Source organism: Scyliorhinus torazame, chromosome 5 (genome assembly GCF_047496885.1).
Source record: "Scyliorhinus torazame isolate Kashiwa2021f chromosome 5, sScyTor2.1, whole genome shotgun sequence".
Lineage (NCBI taxonomy): Eukaryota > Metazoa > Chordata > Chondrichthyes > Carcharhiniformes > Scyliorhinidae > Scyliorhinus > Scyliorhinus torazame.
In genome coordinates this window covers 94949690-94969466 of record NC_092711.1, presented here as the reverse complement: position 1 = coordinate 94969466, position 19777 = coordinate 94949690, and the positions used below count along the sequence as shown (strand labels likewise).

At 48.8% G+C, this 19777-nt stretch overlaps 2 protein-coding genes across 3 annotated transcripts in view; both read left to right on the top strand.

Annotated features, from left to right (window-relative positions):
• LOC140418987 (uncharacterized) overlaps nucleotides 1–19777 on the top strand; it is a 384502-nt gene that overhangs the window by 12816 nt on the left and 351909 nt on the right. The window lies entirely within an intron of this gene.
• The window catches only part of LOC140418992 (uncharacterized), a 226194-nt gene that overhangs the window by 174099 nt on the left and 32318 nt on the right, over nucleotides 1–19777 (top strand). The window lies entirely within an intron of this gene.

Genomic DNA, 19777 nt, shown 5'->3' with positions numbered 1-19777 from the left:
TCAGCGGCCTCTGCTGCTTCCCTCCCTTCCACGAGCCCACGGACCAAATTGTCTCTAAATGTCATCCTTTCCCAAGCCCTGAACCCACATCTTGCTCTAGTTTCTCTCCCAGCTCCCCTCATGCCCTCTCAGAGCTCATCTTGTCCATGAGACCCAGCCCCTGCTCCATCGACCCTATTCCCACTTAGCCACTGATCAGCCAACTACCCTGTGTCCATGGATATTGTCAACATTTCTCTCTCTTCAGGTACTGTCCCTCTGTCCTTCAAATCTGCCATCATCACCCCCTCAATAAAACAAACCCTTGACCCTGCCATCCTTACAAATTACTGCCCCATCTTCAACCTCTCTCTCCAAACTCTTTGTCCATGTTGTCACCTCCCAAATCCTTGCTTATCTTTCCCAGAACTCCCATGTCTGAATCCCTTCAATCAGGCCTCTGCCCTGTCACAGTCGTGAAATACAAGAGACAAACAGAATCTCACCCAGAGAGGAAGACAGACAATCCGGGAGCTTGGATCCAACACGGATATGTTCATAAGACCAGAAGACAAGGGTAGCAGCACAGTCATTATCGAGAGACAACAATACCTGCTGGAGACAGACAGACAACTGAACAACACGAATCACAACACCAAGCTACCTAGACCCATATACCCGAGACAGGAAGGAGAATTGGAGACGGACTGGAAGAACCCAGACTCCAGACACATTAACCAAAAACAGATGGGAATATCTGAGGGGACAACAGGTAGAACCAAGGAGGTTCTACCTGCTCCTTAAAATACCCAAAGACAGAATTTTTATTATTGTCACAAGTAGGCTTACATTAACACTGCGTGAAGTTACTGTGAAAAGCCCCGAGTCAACCTACTCTGACGCCTGTTTGGGTACACCGAGGGAGAATTCACAATGTCCAATTCACCTAACAAGTGCATCTTTCGGGACTTGAGGGAGGAAACCAGAGCACCCGGAGGAAACCCACACAGACACTGGGAGAAAGTGCAGACTCTGCACAGACAGTGACCCAAGCGAGAATTGAACTCGGAACACTGGTGCTGTGAAGCAACAGTGCTAACCACTGTGCCACCATGAGGGAAATAGCACCAGACAGCCCCTTCGGATCAGACTGTGAGAGAAAAAATCCTGTAGAATCATTCAATTTACAGTGCAGAAGGAGACCATTCGGCTCATCCAGCCTCCACCGGCCCTTGGAAAGATAACCCTACTTAGCGCATGCCTCCACCTATTAAGGGGCATCTTGACAAAATACATGAATAGGATGGAAATAGAGGGATTTGGACCCCAGAAGCACAGACTATTTCAGTTTAGATGGGCAGCATGGTCGAAGCAGGCTTGGAGGGCCGAAGGGCCTTTTCCTATGCTGTACTTTTCTCTATTCTTTGTTTATCCCCGTAACCCAGTAATGCCACCTAATCTTTGTTTGGACACTAAGGGTCAATTTAGCGGGGCCAATCCACCTAACCACATCTTTGGACAGTGGGAGAAAACTGGAGCACCCGGAGAGAACCATCACAGACACGGGGAGAATGTACAAACTCCACACAGTCACCCAAGGCCAGAATAGCTGAAACATCAACACACTGCTCCTGGTAGTTGATGGTACAGTGGTTCAATAAATATAATTAGTGGGTTGAAAAGGTGTGCAATATCGAGTAAAAACAGAAAATGCTAGATTAACTCAACATGTCTGGCAGCATCATAGAATCCCTACAGTACAGAAGGAGGCCATTCGGCCCATCGAGTTTGCACCAACGCTACAAAAGAGCTCCCCACACAGCTGCACTTTCCCCAACCTCTCCCCATAACCCCACTACACCATTGGACACTAAGGAGCAATTTAGCATGGCCAATCCACCAAACCGGCACATCTTTGGACAGTTGGAGAAAACAAGCACCCGGAGGGGACCACACAGACATGGGGAGAATGTCCACACAGTCACCCAAGGCCGCAATTGAACCCAGGACACTGGCGCTATGAGGCAGCAGGGCTAACCACTGTGACACATCTGTTGCGAGAGAAACAGTTAACGTTTGTTGTTCCTTGTTGTAACAGTTCTGTGGAAGGGTTAATGGACTCTAATTTCAAGTCCATTGAAGTGGAAAGTATTTTACTCGGAGATTTGACACAGGAAGAAGTTTTAGTCTGTGTGAAGCTCAATCTTCATTTACACCGAACCCGCAGTCTGATTGGCTGGAGGACCAGAGTCCACCTGGTTTTCCAAATCCCCCCATTGGTCAACATCGCTCAGGCAGGAAATTAAGTTTTGGAACCTGTGCCCATGAGGCCAATGGGAAGAACTCAAAATGATACAGAGTCTCAGCCAATGAGGGAGATCCGGGATCAGCCCCGCCCCTCATTCACTCCGATTGGTTGGAAGACCAGCTGTACCTTTATGAAATGAAAAATGAATGAAATGAAAATCGCTTATTGTCACAAGTAGGCTTCAATGAAGTTACTGTGAAAAGCCCCTAGTCGCCACATTCCGGCGCCTGTTCGGGGAGTGTTTATCAAATAGCTGTAGTGGAAGTACCTTTAAGAACTGGGTGTTTATCAAATAGCTGCAGTGATATCAGAGTGGTTGGAACTGGGCTGTCTGTCTTCACTGCAGCTATTTGATAAGCACCTATTTCTTAAAGGTACATCCACTACAGCTATTGGATAAACACACAGTTCTTAAAGGTACTCTCACATGACAATTCTGAATTCTCCCTCTGTGTACCTGACCAGGCACCGCGGTGAATGTGCTGACTGGGGTTTTTTCACTGTAACTTCATTGCAGTGTTAATGTCAGACTACTTGTGACAAAAAAGATTAGGATTATACAGAAAAATGTTCCAGCAAATTTCCATCCCGCCCGTGATGATTTGCACGGGAATATGACCCTGACAAATGGGATGAAGCCAAATCTTTAAAAGTCAAAGTCTTTATTTCAAATTGTTGCCGTGCTGTCAGGGAAAGGGTTAACTTCTCTGCTTGTTTACAAAAGGGAAGAGGAACCATTCACAAAGCTTCCCACAGCTTGTGAACTCCGAAACGTAACTTCAAGGCTGAAGTTTATCTTCAGAGATTGAAACGTTTTGGTACCATTTCCAATTGGACCAGTAAATTGTGATTCACACTGAAAGGTTTACTTTCACTCAGTAATTAGAACATTTCACTTTCTCAGCACTGACGCTTTAGATCAAACCCCAATTGTTCTCTTCCCTTGTAGCTGGTGTGTGGAGAAGATCATGTTCACTGTAGATCTGTCAGCACAGAAACCGCACTGTGCTTCTGGATACACTCAGTCTGCAAGTAGATGAATCTGTTAAACATCACCCAAGTGATGGTCTTCCCCTGACTCTAAGGAGTGAGATGTCCCTGTAGTTGATGCTGTCTCCTCTGTCACTGCTGTTTTTATTGCATCACACATGTTCTGTGGACCAGTCTCACAGCCCAAAAGGGGCAGGCAGGAAGGTGTAACAGTCGATGGGACTTTGTGTGTGAGCAGTTCAGCTGGAATTCCATCCTTGCCGGGCACCTTTCTGCTTGCTCAACAATCAATGGCCTTTTCCAGCTCATATGATGAGAGTTCCTTGTCCAACTCAACCATGACAGGAAGCTGCAGGAGAGTCTAACAGAGACTGGGAGATGGCCTTCTCACAGGGGTACAGCTCACTGTTGTTTTCAACCCAGTTTCTCCTCACTCTCTCAGTATGACTGACACTGAGCATGCTCAGAGCACACACCCACACTGCACCTGCGCACTGGCCTCGTACACTCACTGATCGGGAACTTTCTGCAACGCAGGGGATTCTGGGTAACAGCCGCCATAGAGCAATTAGCAAAACAGAAGATCCACGGTTAGGCAAGATGCTGGGCATGAAGCACAATGAGAGGTTTGGATACTTTATTTACTACATAAGCACATTATTCTGATAAGATATCACTTAGACATGGGCAGCAAGCAGGCTGATCTACAGTATGTACAGTATTTACAACACCTGGGACACGGTATTTCATCTCATCAAATCAGTGATAGGTTTGTTTACTGTTCATAATTGCCACTGGGTCACACTCACGATTCATGCAAGATGCAACTCCCCAGGTTTTTTGACCCATTCCCTCCAGACCTGTTTTCACTCCAAGGGTCTTGACATCGGCCTTAGTCTTTATCCAGCCATGATCAGCTCACACTGCCCAACAACCAGCCTCTCCTGCACTGGGGCACAGGGTTTCCATCACCAAAAATCTGTCTTGTTCCATGCACATCAACGCTACCACCAACAAAGCACAACAGCGCCTATACTTCTTCAGGAAACTAAGGAAATTTGGCATGTCCACACTGACTCTTACCAATGTTTACAGATGCACCATTGAAAGCATCCTATCTGGCTGCATCACAGCCTGGTATGACAACTGCTCGGCCCAAGACCGCAAGAAACCTTCAGAGAGTAGTGAACACAGCCCAGTCCATCACACACACCTGCCTCCCATCCATTGACTCTATCCACACCTCCCGCTGCCTGGGGAAAGCGGGTAGCATAATTAAAGACCCCTCCCACCAAGCTTACTCACTCTTCCAACTTCTTCCATCGGGCAGGAGATACAAAAGTCTGAGAACACGCACAAACCGATTGAAAACAGCTTCGACCCTGCTATTACCAGACTCCTAAAGGACCCTTTTCTGGACTGACCTGATTAATACTACACTCCTGTATGCTTCACTCAATGCCTTTGTCTATATATTTACATTGTGTACCTTATGTTGCCCTATTATGTATTTTCTTTTAGTTTACTTTCTTTTCATGTACAAAATGATCTGTTTGAGCTGCTCGCAGAATAATACTTTTCACTGTACCTCGGTACACGTGACAATAAACAAATCCAATCCAAATCGAGGGAGCAATCTGCCTCTCTTGCATTGGTGCACTGCATTTCCCTCATAACACAGTGGCATAGAAAGGTGACAGCACAAAACAAAGGCACTCAACAAATTGTATCTGTGCCAACTTTCTGCAACTGTCACAATCCGCTGTCATTGGCCCTGAACTCTGTAGATATTTTTCTCCTCAAAAGATGCGAACAGATGACCAAGGAGCTGGAGTTGGCTATTCAGCCCAGTCTGCTCCACCATTTAATAAGATCATGGCTGATCTGACAGTAACAGATAGTTGTTCAATTTTCTTTTCAAGGCATCAATTGAATCTGCCTCCACCACATTTTCGAGCAGTGCATTCATGATCCCACATGCAGCACAGAATGTTTTTCTTCACATCATAAGACATAGGAGCAGAATTAGGCCACTCGGCCCATCCAATCTGCTCCACCATTCAATCAGGGCAGCACGGTAGCATTGTGGATAGTACAATTGCTTCACAGCTCCAGGGTCCCAGGTTTGATTCCAGCTTGAGCCACTGTCTGTGCGGAGTCTGCACATCCTCCCCGTGTGTGCGTGGGTTTCCTCCGGGTGCTCCGGTTTCCTCCCACAGTCCAAAGATGTGCAGGTTAGGTGGATTTGCCATGATAAGTTGCCCTTCGTGTCCAAAATTGCCCTTAGTGTTGGGTAGGGTTACTGGGTTGGGTGGGGTTACTAGGTTATGGGGATAGGGTGGAGATGTGGACCTTGGGTAGGGTGCTCTTTCCAAGTGCCGGTGCAGACTCGATGGGCCGAATGGCCTCCTTCTGCACTGTAAATTCTATTAATCTATATTTTTCTCGTCTCCATTCTCCCCATAACCCCTGATCCCCTTATTAATCAAGAGCCTATCTATCTCTATCTGAAAGACACTCAGTGATTTGGCCTCCACGACCTTCTGGGCAAAGAGTTCCACAGATTCACCACCCTCTGGCTGAAGAAATTCCTCCTCATCTGTTTTAATTCCTCCTCATCACCTGAGGAAGGAACTGTGCCCCTAAAGCTAGTGAGTCGAAACAAACCTGTTGGACTTTAACCTGGTGTTGTCAGACTTCTTACTCTGTTTTAAAGCATTGCCTTTAGTCTGAGATTGTGTCCTCTGCTTCTAGTTTTTCCGACAAGTGGAAACATCTTCTCCATGTTCACTCTACCCAGGCCTCGCAGTATCCCGTAAGTTTTAATAAGATACCCCCATATCCTTCTAAATTCCAACGAGTACAGACCCAGAGTCCTCAACCTTTCCTCATACGACAAGCTTTTCATTCCAGGGATCATTCTTGTAAACCTCCTCTGGACCCTTTCCAAGGACAACACATCCTTCCTTAGATATGGGGCCCAAAATGGCTCATAATACTCCAAAAGGGGTCTGATCAGAGCATTATATAGCCTCAGAAGTACATCCTTGGTCTTGAATTTTAGCCCTCTCGACATGAATACGTTGCATTTGCCTTCTTAACTGCCGACTGAACATGCACGTTAACCTTTTTAAAAACATTTTTTTTTAAAATTTAGAGTACCCAATTCATTTTTTCAAATTAAGGGGCAATTTAGCATGGCCAATCCAACTACCCTGCACATCTTTGGGTTGTGGGGGCGAAACCCATGCAAACACGGGGAGAATGTGCAAACTCCACACGGACAGTGACCCAGAGCTGGGATCGAACCTGGGACCTCGGCGCCGTGGGGCTGCAGTGCACCTGCACGCTAACCTGAAGAGAATCTTGAACAAGGACTCCCAAGTGCTTGTGATTTCCTCAGCATTTTCCCATTTAGAAAATAGTCTGTGCCTCCATTTCTCCTTCCAAAGTCCATAACCTCACATTTTTCCACATTGTATTCCATTTGCCACTTCTTTGCCCACTCTCCTAGCCTTGCTCAGCATTGCTTCTTTTTCTAATCACTTTAAATTAATGTCCTCTGTTTATAATCTTGCCCTAAATATGACTTGCTAGATCAAATGTCTATTGTAGATCCTTAGTTGTAATGTGGTCAAGTGCCTTTCCATTTGAGAACTGTTCAATAAAGTTCTTAGAATTATTTGTAGCTAGGGCAGCACGTGGAGCAATGGTTAGCACTGGGACTACAGCGCTGAGGACCCGGGTTTGAATCCCGGCACTGGGTCACTGTCCGTGTGGAGTTTGCTCATTCTCCACGTGTCTGCATGGGTTTCACCCCCACAACCCAAAGATGTGTAGGTTAGGTGGATTGGCCAGGCTAAATTGCCACTTAATTGGAAAAACAAAATAATAATTGGGTCTGAATTTTTTTTTTAAAAAAAGGATTATTTGTAGCTTCCCCACCAATCAGTTTTTTCCATGATCCTGAAGTGACCTTATTTTTATCGGGAGTTAACTGAAGTATGTTCCTCACCTCTCATTATCTAAATTTCCATTTCCCATTTTTCTGTCCATCTGACCCAGTCCATGGCTTTCTCCCTCATTGTCTAAAACACATGAGCAACTTTTGTATAATCCTGGTGCATACATTTCAGTCTAAATCATTGATATATACCGGAAACTGTGGAGCCCCACTGGAAACAGACGTCCAGGCATCATTCAGTCCCAGATGTGACTAACAGCAGCAACAACAGCTGAATCCAAACCCTGCTGTTGCCTGCGAACTTGCTGATGTCTGTGCAGGTTGTTTGACCGAGTGAATCTCCTCACACACACCGATCAGTTAAACAGCCTCTCCCCAGTACCGCTCCCACATGTGGGAGACACAGTAGCACAGTGGTTAGCACTGTTGCTTCACAGCTCCAGGGTCCCAGGTTTGATTCCCGGCTTGGGTCACTGTCTGTGCGGAGGCTGCGGGTTGTCCCCGTGTCTGCGTCGGTTTCCTCCGGGTGCTCCGGTTTCCCCCCACAGTCCAAAGGTGTGCAGATTAGATGGATTGGCCATGCTAAATTGCCCTCAGTGTCCAAAAAGGTGAGGTGGGGTTATGGGTTAGGTTGGAGGTATGGGTGTAAGTAAGGTGCTCTTTGCGAGGGCCGGTGCACTCGATGGGCCAAATGCCCTCCTTCTGCACTGTAAATGCTATGATTCGGTTTCCGTGTGAACTCGCTGGTGTTTCAGCAGATTCGGTTTACTTTTAAATCTCTTTTCACAGTCGCAACATTTAAAAGATTTCTGATCAGTGTGAACAAGTTGGTTTGATGTCAGGTGGGATGACTGAGTAAATTTCTTGTCACACACGGGTCAAGTGTACGGTCTCTCCCCAGTGTGAACTCGCTGGTGTTGCAGAAGCTGGGATGAAAAGGTGAATCCCTTCCCACACACGGAGCAGGTGAATGGCCTCTCCCCAGTGTGAGTGCGTTGGTGTCTCAGTAAATCATTTCTGCTTTTAAATCTCTTCTCACAGTCAGCACATTTAAACGGTCTCTGATCAGTATGAACAAGTTGGTGTGTCAGGAGGTTTGATGCCCGAGTGAATCCCTTCCCACACACCGAGCAGGTGAACGGCCTTTCCCCAGTGTGAATACGTCGATGAGTTTCCAATTCAGATGGGTAATTGAATCCCATCGCACAGTCCCCACATTTCCACGGTTTCTCCATGGTTATTGACAAGTTATCAGGTGACGGTGGGATGCAGATTTGAGGTCACTGTCAGATCAGCCGTGAAGTTATTAAATGGTGGAACAGGCTCACGGAGCTGAATGTCCAATTGCTGCTTCTTGATTCCTTTGGTGCGAATGTCCTTGTGTCTCTCCAACTTGGATCATCAGTTGAAGCCTGAGTACGGTGTCTCCCTGATGTAAATGCTGCAATTTAATTTCATGCAGTGTGATTGGTTAAAACTCACTTCCAGCTAACTGTGGAAAATTACTTTGATGTCTGTGTCTCGGTGCTTTTCCAATCACAGTGATTTTTGAATTTTTTTCCGATAGACAAAACAGACAAACATTTCTCCTTCCACGTTGAAAGGCCGATCCTGATGAATCAAGTGATTCTGTCAGATCTCGACATGATGTTTGCATCTGCAAATATTCTGTAAAAGGAGATTACATTGAATTTATGTGAATAAATAAGACACAAACAGGCCATTCTGTCACAGATTCTGCTGCTGTCCATATTCGGCACACATCTCTGACTCCCACACCTATCCAATCTCAGCCTTTCAGCTGATTTTCAATTCCATTTTCTCTCATGTGCTTGTCCCGTTTCCATTTGAAAACATCTCAGCACTTTCTTCAACTCATTTCCATGGTAATTAAGAGTCAACCACATTGCTGTGGGTCTGGAGTTGTAGGCCAGACCAGGTAAGGATAGCAGATAAGGGCGGCATGGTAGCACAGTGATTAGCACTGTAGCTTCACAGCGCAGGGTCCCAGGTTCGATTCCTGCTTGGGTCACTGTATGTGCGGAGTCTGCACGTTCTCCCTGTGTCTGCGTGGGTTTCCTCCGGGTGCTCCGGTTTCCTCCCACAAGACCCGAAAGACGTGCTGTTAGGTAATTTGGACATTCGGACTTCTCCATCTGTGCACCCAAACAAGCGCCGGAATGTGCATGTGGAGCTGGGTGTTGTCAGTGTACATGTGAAAACTAACACGGTACTTTTGGATGATGTCATCTAGTGGCAGCATGTAGATGAGAAATAGGAGGAGCCGAGGATAGATGCTTGGGTAACTGTGGGTACAAGGAGAGTGGAGTGGAAAGGGAGGTTGGAAATGGGGGCCGTCCGTAATTTGCAAGGAAGGTGAGGTCAAGGGATGTTTTATTTCAGGAAGGGTGACTGATGTATTTAAAGGTGAGAGGGATAGTATGAGGAGAGAGAGAGAATCATAAACAATGTCAGCTAACATGAGGAAACTGAATGGGCAGCAGTTCTGTAGAAATAGAATCAGGGACAAGACAGGAGAGAAACTGTGATGTGAGTTCAGTGTTCATCGGGAGAGGCAACAGAGACAGTTTACCCAGTGGGAGGGTGAAAGAGAGGGCAGAGGCAGAGGCAGCTGATCAGAGTGTCTCAATCCCAGTGACAAAGAAGCTCCATGAATGATGAGGATGGAGGAGAAGGCCAGATAGAGCAAAAGGAACTGACTTGAGTTAGGGATGTTAAAAAGTTTCAACAGGACTTCCGGGTGCGGCGATGACCAGCTAGGTCGCACGTTTTGGCACCTCCCGTTTGAACGGACTTTTGGGCTCTTATTGGGAGCCCCAACGGCAATTTTTGACGGCTAAACCCATTGGGCGGTGAAACAGAAGGGAATCCCCCCGGATATACATGGAGAAAGGAGATAATAGTGGCCGGATTGCAGAGGATCCTCTGGAGCAGCGGCAAGGAAGGGAAGCACGAAGCAAGATGGCAGCGGAGGGAGGCCGTTTGGTATGGGGCCCGGAACAGCAAGAGTTCCTTCGGAGATGTGTTGAGGAGCTAAAGAAGGAGGTGCTGGCCCCGATGCTGCAGGCGATTGAGGGGCTAAAGGAGGCGCAGAAGACCCAAGAATTGGAGCTTTGTGGCGTGAAGGCAAAGGCTGCCGAAAATGAGGACGAAATACAGGGCCTGGTGGTGAAGACAGAGACACACGAGGCACTGCATAAGAGGTGTATGGAGAGGCTGGAAGCCCTGGAAAATAGCTCGAGGAGGAAGAACCTAAGAGTTTTGGGTCTTCACGAAGGTGCAGAGGGAGCGGACGTCGGGGCATATGTGAGCACGATGCTTCATTCCTTAATGGGACCGGAGGCCCCGACGGGCGCCTTGGAAGTGGAGGGAGCATATCGAGTCCTTGCGAGAAGACCGAAGGCGGGAGAAATACCTCAAGCTATAGTGGTGAGGTTTCACCGCTATAAAGACAGGGAGATGGTCCTGAGATGGACGAAAAAGACATGGAGCTGCAGGTGGGAGAATGCGGTGATCCGCGTGTACCAGGATTGGAGTGCGGAGGTGGCGAGAAGCAGGGCGAGTTTCAATCGGGCCAAGGCGGTGCTCCATAGAAAGAAAGTTAAATTTGGTATGCTGCAGCCGGCGAGACTGTGGGTTACACATCAAGGGAAACACCACTACTTCGAGACGGCAGAAGAGGCGTGGACATTCATTGAAGAGGAGAAGCTGGACTAGACTGGAGAGAGAAAGAACTTTTGTAATAAAGCAGTGGTGTGATTGCATGGGACTGGGAATCGGAAGGGGGGGGAAATTTTCTCTTTCCCCTCGATGGGGGGGGGGGAGGATATGGTGAACTGTGGGCGCCGGTGGGGAAGGAGAGAGGGAGCTGTGCCATTAGCGGTGGGGCCGAGTGGGAAGCGCGGGCTTTGCTCCCGCGCTATGGTAATTGTGGCGGGAAAAGGGGGCGCAGGAAGGAGGGAGCCTTACACAATGGGAGGCTGAGGATAAATGGGGGAAGCCGAGGTCAGCCAGATTTTGCTGACTTCTGGAAGCAACATGGGGGGAGCAAACACGCTGGAGGGGGATCTAGCGGGGGGGGGGGGATGGTAACTGGGTTGCTGATGTTAAGGGGAAGGGGGAGCTGCTACAGGATGGGATGGTCGGGACGGGAGGACACCGTTGGGGGGACAAGTGGGTGCGTGGGAACCGGGTGAGGAGCTGGTTTAAAAAAGGGGATGGCTAGTCGACGAGGGGGGGGGGGGGGTAAAGAGCCCCCCAACCCGGTTGATCACGTGGAACGTGAGAGGGCTGAACGGGCCGATTAAGAGGGCAAGGGTACTTGCGCACCTAAAGAAATTAAAGGCAGATGTGGTCATGCTGCAGGAGACGCATCTGAAACTGGCGGATCAGGTCAGATTACGAAAAGAATGGGTGGGACAGGTATTTCACTTGGGCTTGGATGCGAAAAATAGAGGGGTGGCAATATTAGTGGGGAAACAGGTATTGTTTGAGGCGTGGACTATAGTGGCAGACAGTGGGGGTAGATACGTGATGGTGAGTAGCAGATTGCAAGGTGAGGCGGTGGTTCTGGTGAACGTATATGCCGCGAGCTGGGATGATGCCAACTTCATGAAGCGTATGCTGGGGCGTATCCCGGACCTGGAGGCGGGAAAGTTGGTAATGGGGGGAGACTTCAACACGGTGCTGGATCCATGGCTGGACCGGTCCAGGTCTAGGACCGGGAGGAGGCCGGCAGCGGCCAAGGTGCTTAAGGGATTTATGGAACAAATGGGGGGAGTAGATCCGTGGAGATTCGCCAGACCGATGGGTATAGAGTTTTCCTCTTTCTCCCACATCCATAAGGTATACTCCCGGATAGACTTTTTTGTTTTGGGAAGGGCACTGATCCCGAAGGTGGCAGGAACGGAGTACTCGGCTATAGCCGTGTCAGATCATGCCCCGCATTGGGTGGATCTGGAACTAGGAGAGGAAAGGGTGGGGGTAGTATGGGAAGCGCTGAAGGCGGTGGTTAGAGGAGAGCTGATTTCCATCAGAGACCACAAGGGAAAACAAGAGGGTAAAGAAAGAGAGAGATTAGTGGGGGAAATTTTGAGGGTGGATAAGAAGTATGCGGAGGCCCCAGACGAAGGGCTATACAGGGAAAGACGAAGATTACAGACGGAGTTTGACCTGCTGACCACGGGAGAGGCAGAGACACAGTGGAGGAAGGCACAGGGGATACAGTATGAATATGGGGAAAAGGCGAGCCGGCTGCTGGCCCAACAACTTCAGAAGAGGGGGGCGGCGAGAGAGATCGGAGGAGTTCGGGACGAAATGGGAAAGATAGAGCAGAGAGTAGGGAATGTGAACGAGGTTTTCAAGACATTTTATGAGAGGCTGTACAAGTCCCAACCCCCGGAGGGGAAAGAAGGAATGATACACTTTTTGGATCAGCTAGAGTTCCCGCGGGTGGAGGGGCAGGAGGTGGCAGGTCTGGGGGCGCAGATTGAGGTGGATGAGGTGATCAAAGGAATAGGGACCATGCAAGCAGGGAAGGCCCCGGGACCAGACGGGTTCCCGGTGGAATTTTATAGGAAGTATATGGACCTGCTGGCCCCGCTCTTGGCGAGAACCTTTAATGAGGCTAAGGAAAGGGGGATATTACCCCCGACAATGTCGGAGGCGACGTTATCGCTAATTCTGAAACGAGACAAAGACCCGTTGCAGTGCGGGTCATACAGGCCCATCTCCCTCCTAAATGTAGACGCCAAGCTGCTGGCCAAAGTGATGGCGACAAGGATAGAGGAGTGTGTCCCAGGGGTGGTACATGACGACCAGACAGGGTTTGTAAAGGGGAGACAATTGAATGCCAATGTACGAAGGCTGCTGGGGGTGATGATGATGCCCCCTCCGGAGGGGGAGGCAGAGATAGTGGTGGCGATGGATGCAGAGAAGGCATTCGATAGGGTGGAGTGGGACTATCTGTGGGAGGTGCTGAAGAGATTTGGATTCAGGGAGGGGTTCATGAGATGGGTTAGACTCTTGTACGGGGCCCCGGTGGCAAGCGTCGATACAAACAGGCAAAGATTGGGATACTTTCGATTACATAGGGGTACAAGACAAGGGTGCCCCCTGTCCCCGTTACTGTTCACGTTGGCAATTGAACCATTGGCCGTAGCGCTGAGGGTCTCTAAGAGGTGGAGTGGGGTGCTTAGAGGGGGAGAGGAACATCGAGTGTCACTATATGCAGATGATTTACTGCTATATGTGGCGGACCCGGTAGAGGGGATGCCAGAGGTAATGCAGATACTCAGGGAGTTTGGAGAGTTCTCGGGATATAAATTAAATATGGGAAAGAGTGAGCTTCTTGTGGTGCACCCCGGGGAACAGCGCAGGGGGATAGATGCTCTGCCACTGAGGAGAGTGGCAAGGAACTTTCGATACCTGGGGATTCAGGTGGCCAGGAACTGGGGAACCCGACATAAACTTAACCTGACGCGACTGGTAGAGCAGATGGAGGAGGACTTTAAGAGGTGGGATATGGTGCCCCTGTCATTGGCAGGCAGAGCACAGGCGGTTAAAATGGTGGTCCTCCCGAGGTTTCTTTTTGTGTTTCAGTGCCTCCCCATCCTGATTACAAAGGCCTTTTTCAAAAAAGTAGACAGCAGTATTATGGGCTTTGTGTGGGCGGGAAAGACCCCGAGGGTAAAGAGGGGGTTCCTGCAGCGCAGTAGGAACAGAGGGGGATTGGCACTGCTGAGTCTGAGTGACTACTACTGGGCCGCCAATGTGTCGATGGTCTGTAAGTGGATGAGGGAAGAAGAAGGTGAGGCATGGAAAAAGCTGGAGATGGCGTCCTGTAAGGGAACGAGTCTAAAAGCGCTGGCGACGGCGCCGCTACTGTTCTCCCCTAAAAGGTACACCACAAACCCAGTGTGGTGGCGACCTTGAAGATCTGGGGGCAGTGGAGACGACACAGGGGAGTGACGGGTGCCTCGGTGTGGTCCCCGATAAGGAATAACCACAGGTTCGTCCCGGGGAGGATAGATGGGGGATTTCAATGTTGGCAGCGAGCAGGAATTAGGAAGCTGAAGGACCTGTTTGTAGACGGGACGTTTGCAAGTCTGGGAGCATTGGAAGAAAAATATAAGTTGCCACCAGGGAATGCTTTCCGATACATGCAAGTGAAGGCATTTACAAGGCAACAGGTGAGGGAATTTCCGCAGCTCCCGACGCAAGGGATCCAGGATAGAGTGATTTCGGGGGCATGGGTTGGAGAAGGTAAAGTGTCCGAAATATACAGAGAGATGAGAGACGAGGGGGAGGCGATGGTAGAGGAGCTGAAGGGAAAATGGGAAGAGGAGCTGGGGGAAGAGATCGAGGAGGGGCTGTGGGCAGATGCCCTAAGCAGGGTAAATTCTTCGTCCTCGTGTGCCAGGCTTAGCCTGATTCAATTTAAGGTTCTACACAGAGCGCATATGACGGGAGCAAGACTGAGCAGGTGTTTCGGGGTGGAGGATCGATGTGGAAGGTGCTCAGGAAGCCCGCCGAACCACACTCACATGTTCTGGTCGTGTCCAACACTGCATGACTTCTGGGAGGGTGTGGCAAGAGTGATTTCAAAGGTGGTGGGGGTCCAGGTCAAACCAGGCTGGGGGTTAGCTATATTTGGGGTTGCAGAAGAACCGGGAGTGCAGGAGGCGAAAGAGGCCGACATCTTGGCCTTTGCGTCCCTCGTAGCCCGGCGAAGGATTCTACTTATGTGGAAGGAAGCGAAGCCCCCGGGCGTGGAGGCCTGGATAAACGACATGGCAGGGTTCATAAGACTGGAACGAATAAAATATGCGTTAAGAGGATCGGCTATGGGGTTCACCAGGCGGTGGCAACCGTTCCTTGACAATCTCGCGGAACGATAATGGAAAAACAGAAAGGACAGCAGCAGCAGGGGGGAGTATTATCCCGTGTTTTTGTTTTTTCTTTTTTCATTTGTTGTTAGTTTAATATATTATTTAAATAACGTTTAATGTATATTCCTTTATTAAGTTGTAAAAACGGAAAATTTCTGTTTGAAAAATTTCAATAAAATATATATTTTTTTAAAAAACAATTTACAAATGGAGTTGGATGAGGACCTGAAATAATTGCTGGTCTACAGGGATAGAAGAGGGTAAGGGGACTGACTGGTTATGTCTGCAGAGACCTGTCACAGAGTCAATGGGATGAATGGCCTCCTCGCTGCCCGAATGACTCCATGATCTAAATGGATCTTGAGCTGCTCCAGTCTCTCCACCTAACTGAACAGCCTCTGACCTGAAGTCCTTTCCGTAAATCTCCTCTGCACCCTCTCTAAGATTTTCATCTCATTCACAAAGTGCGGAGACCATATGTGGGATAGAATTGAAAGGCAGTGAGGAAATGGTCACCTTTTTAGAACCAGCCTTAGACTACACTGGGAGCACTGTCAACATTAGTGACCTCTATTTAGAAAAAGGAAACAGAGGCACTGGAGAAACAAAGAACAAAGAACAAAGAAATGTACAGCACAGGAACAGGCCCTTCGGCCCTCCAAGCCCGTGCCGACCATGCTGCCCGACTAAACTACAATCTTCTACACTTCCTGGGTCCGTGTCCTTCTATTCCCATCCTATTCATATATTTGTCAAGATGCCCCTTAAATGTCCCTATCGTCCCTGCTTCCACTACCTCCTCCGGTAGCGAGTTCCAGGCACCCACTACCCTCTGCGTAAAAAGCTTGCCTCGTACATCTACTCTAAACCTTGCCCCTCTCACCTTAAACCTATGCCCCCTAGTAATTGACCCCTCTACCCTGGGGAAAAGCCTCTGACTATCCACTCTGTCTATGCCCCTCATAATTTTGTATACCTCTATTAGGTCTCCCCTCAACCTCCTTCGTTCCAGTGAGAACAAACCGAGTTTATTCAACCGCTCCTCATAGCTAATGCCCTCCATACCAGGCAACATTCTGGTAAATCTCTTCTGCACCCTCTCTAAAGCCTCCACATCCTTCTGGTAGTGTGGCGACCAGAATTGAACACTATACTCCAAGTGTGGCCTAACTAAGGTTCTATACAGCTGCAACATGACTTGCCAATTCTTATACTCAATGCCCCGGCCAATGAAGGCAAGCATGCCGTATGCCTTCTTGACTACCTTCTCCACCTGTGTTGCCCCTTTCAATGACCTGTGGACCTGTACTCCTAGATCTCTTTGACTTTCAATACTCTTGAGGGTTCTACCATTCACTGTATATTCCCTACCTGCATTAGACCTTCCAAAATGCATTACCTCACATTTGTCCGGATTAACCTCCATCTGCCATCTCTCCGCCCAAGTCTCCAGACAATCTAAATCCTGCTGTATCCTCCGACAGTCCTCATCGCTATCCGCAATTCCACCAATCTTTGTGTCGTCTGCAAACTTACTAATCAGACCAGTTACATTTTCCTCCAAATCATTTATATATACTACAAAGAGCAAAGGTCCCAGCACTGATCCCTGTGGAACACCACTGGTCACAGTCCTCCAATTAGAAAAGCATCCCTTCATTGCTACTCTCTGCCTTCTATGGCCTAGCCAGTTCTGTATCCACCTTGCCAGCTCACCCCTGATCCCGTGTGACTTCACCTTTTGTACTAGTCTACCATGAGGGACCTTGTCAAAGGCCTTACTGAAGTCCATATAGACAACATCTACTGCCCTACCTGCATCAATCATCTTAGTGACCTCCTCGAAAAACTCTATCAAGTTAGTGAGACACGACCTCCCCTTCACAAAACCGTGCTGCCTCTCATTAATACGTCCATTTGCTTCCAAATGGGAGTAGATCCTGTCTCGAAGAATTCTCTCCAGTAATTTCCCTACCACTGAAGTAAGGCTCACCGGCCTGTAGATCCCGGGATTATCCTTGCTACCCTCCTTAAACAGAGGAACAACATTGGCTATTCTCCAGTCCTCCGGGACATCCCCTGAAGACAGCGAGGATCCAAAGATTTCTGTCAAGGCCTCAGCAATTTCCTCTCCAGCCTCCTTCAGTATTCTGGGGTAGATCCCATCAGACCCTGGGGACTTATCTACCTTAATATTTTTTAAGACACCCAACACCTCGTCTTTTTGGATCACAATGTGACCCAGGCAATCTACACCCTCTTCTCCAGACTCAACATCTACCAATTCCTTCTCTTTGGTGAATACTGATGCAAAGTATTCATTTAGTACCTCGCCCATTTCCTCTGGCTCCACACATAGATTCCCTTGCCTATCCTTCAGTGGGCCAACCCTTTCCCTGGCTACCCTCTTGCTTTTTATGTACGTGTAAAAAGCCTTGGGATTTTCCTTAACCCTATTTGCCAATGACTTTTCGTGACCCCTTCTAGCCCTCCTGACTCCTTGCTTAAGTTCCTTCCTACTTTCCTTATATTCCACGCAGGCTTCGTCTGTTCCCAGCCTTTTAGCCCTGACAAATGCCTCCTTTTTCTTTTTGACGAGGCCTACAATATCACTCGTCATCCAAGGTTCCCGAAAATTGCCGCATTTATCTTTCTTCCTCACAGGAACATGTCGGTCCTGTATTGCTTTCAACTGCCACTTGAAAGCCTCCCACATGTCAGATGTTGATTTGCCCTCAAACATCCGCCCCCAATCTATGTTCTTCAGTTCCCGCCTAATATTGTTATAATTAGCCTTCCCCCAATTTAGCACATTCATCCTCGGACCACTCTTATCCTTGTCCACCAGTACTTTAAAACTTACTGAATTGTGGTCACTGTTACCGAAATGCTCCCCTACTGAAACATCTACCACCTGGCCGGGCTCATTCCCCAATACCAGGTCCAGTACCGCCCCTTCCCTAGTTGGACTGTCTACATATTGTTTTAAGAAGCCCTCCTGGATGCTCCTTACAAACTCCGCCCCGTCTAAGCCCCTGGCACTAAGTGAGTCCCAGTCAATATTGGGGAAGTTGAAGTCTCCCATCACCACAACCCTGTTGTTTTTACTATTTTCCAAAATCTGTCTACCTATCTGCTCCTCTATCTCCCGCTGGCTGTGGGAGGCCTGTAGTATACCCCCAACATTGTGACTGTACCCTTCTTATTCCTGATCTCTACCCATATAGCCTCACTTCCCTCTGAGGTGTCCTCTCGCAGTACAGCTGTGATATTCTCCCGACCAAGTAGCGCAACTCCGCCTCCCCTTTTACATCCCCCTCTATCCCGCCTGAAACATCTAAATCCTGGAATGTTTAGCTGCCAATCCTGCCCTTCCCTCAACCAGGTCTCTGTAATGGCAACAACATCATAGTTCCAAGTACTAATCCAAGCTCTAAGTTCATCTGCCTTACCCGTAATGCTCCTTGCATTAAAACATATGCACTTCAGGCCACCAGACCCGCTGTGTTCAGCAACTTCTCCCTGTCTGCTCTGCCTCAGAGCCACACTGTCCCTATTCCCTAGTTCTCCCTCAATGCTCTCACCTTCTGACCTATTGCTCCCGTGCCCACCCCCCTGCCATACTAGTTTAAACCCTCCCGTGTGACACTAGCAAACCTCGCGGCCAGGATATTTATGCCTCTCCGGTTTAGATGCAACCCGTCCTTCTTATACAGGTCACACCTGCCCCGGAAGAGCTCCCAGTGGTCCAGATAATGGAAACCCTCCCTCCTACACCAGCTGTTTAGCCACATGTTTAGCTGCTCTATTTTCCTATTTCTAGCCTCACTGGCACGTGGCACAGGGAGTAATCCTGAGATTACAACCCTCGAGGTCCTGTCTTTTGACTTTCTGCCTAGCTCCCTGAACTCCTGCTGCAGGACCTCATGCCCCTTCCTGCCTATGTCGTTAGTACCAATATGTACAACGACCTCTGCCTGTTTGCCCTCCCCCTTCAGGATGCCCTCTACCCGTTCGGAGACATCCTGGACCCTGGCACCAGGGAGGCAACATACCATCCTGGAGTCTCTTTCACGTCCACAGAAGCGCCTATCTGTGCCCCTGACTATCGAGTCCCCTATTACTATTACTCTTCTGCGCTTTGACCCTCCCTTCTGAACATCAGAGCCAGCCGTGAGAGAGCAACAAAGATTCACAAGAACAATACCAGAACTGACAGCATTTAACCCTCACAGAATCCTTACAGTGCAGAAAGAGGCCATTCGGCCCATTGAGTCTGCACCGACCCTTCGAATGAGCATTCTGCCCATTTACAAGTGACTATCCCTACCTATCCCCGTAATGCCATAACCTAACCTACACAACCCTGGACATTAAGGGGCAATTTAGCATAGCAATCCACCTAACCTTCCCATCTTTGGACTGTAGGAAGAAACCGGAGCACCCGGAGGAATCCCAAGCAGACATGGGGAGAACGTGCACACTCCACACAGACAGTGACCCAAGCTGGGAATTCGAATCCAGATCCCTGACGCTGTGAGGCAGCAGTGCTAACCACTGTGCTACCATGCTGCCCTATGGCTCGGATTGCTTTTCTCTAGAAGGGAGAAGACTGAAGGGTGACCT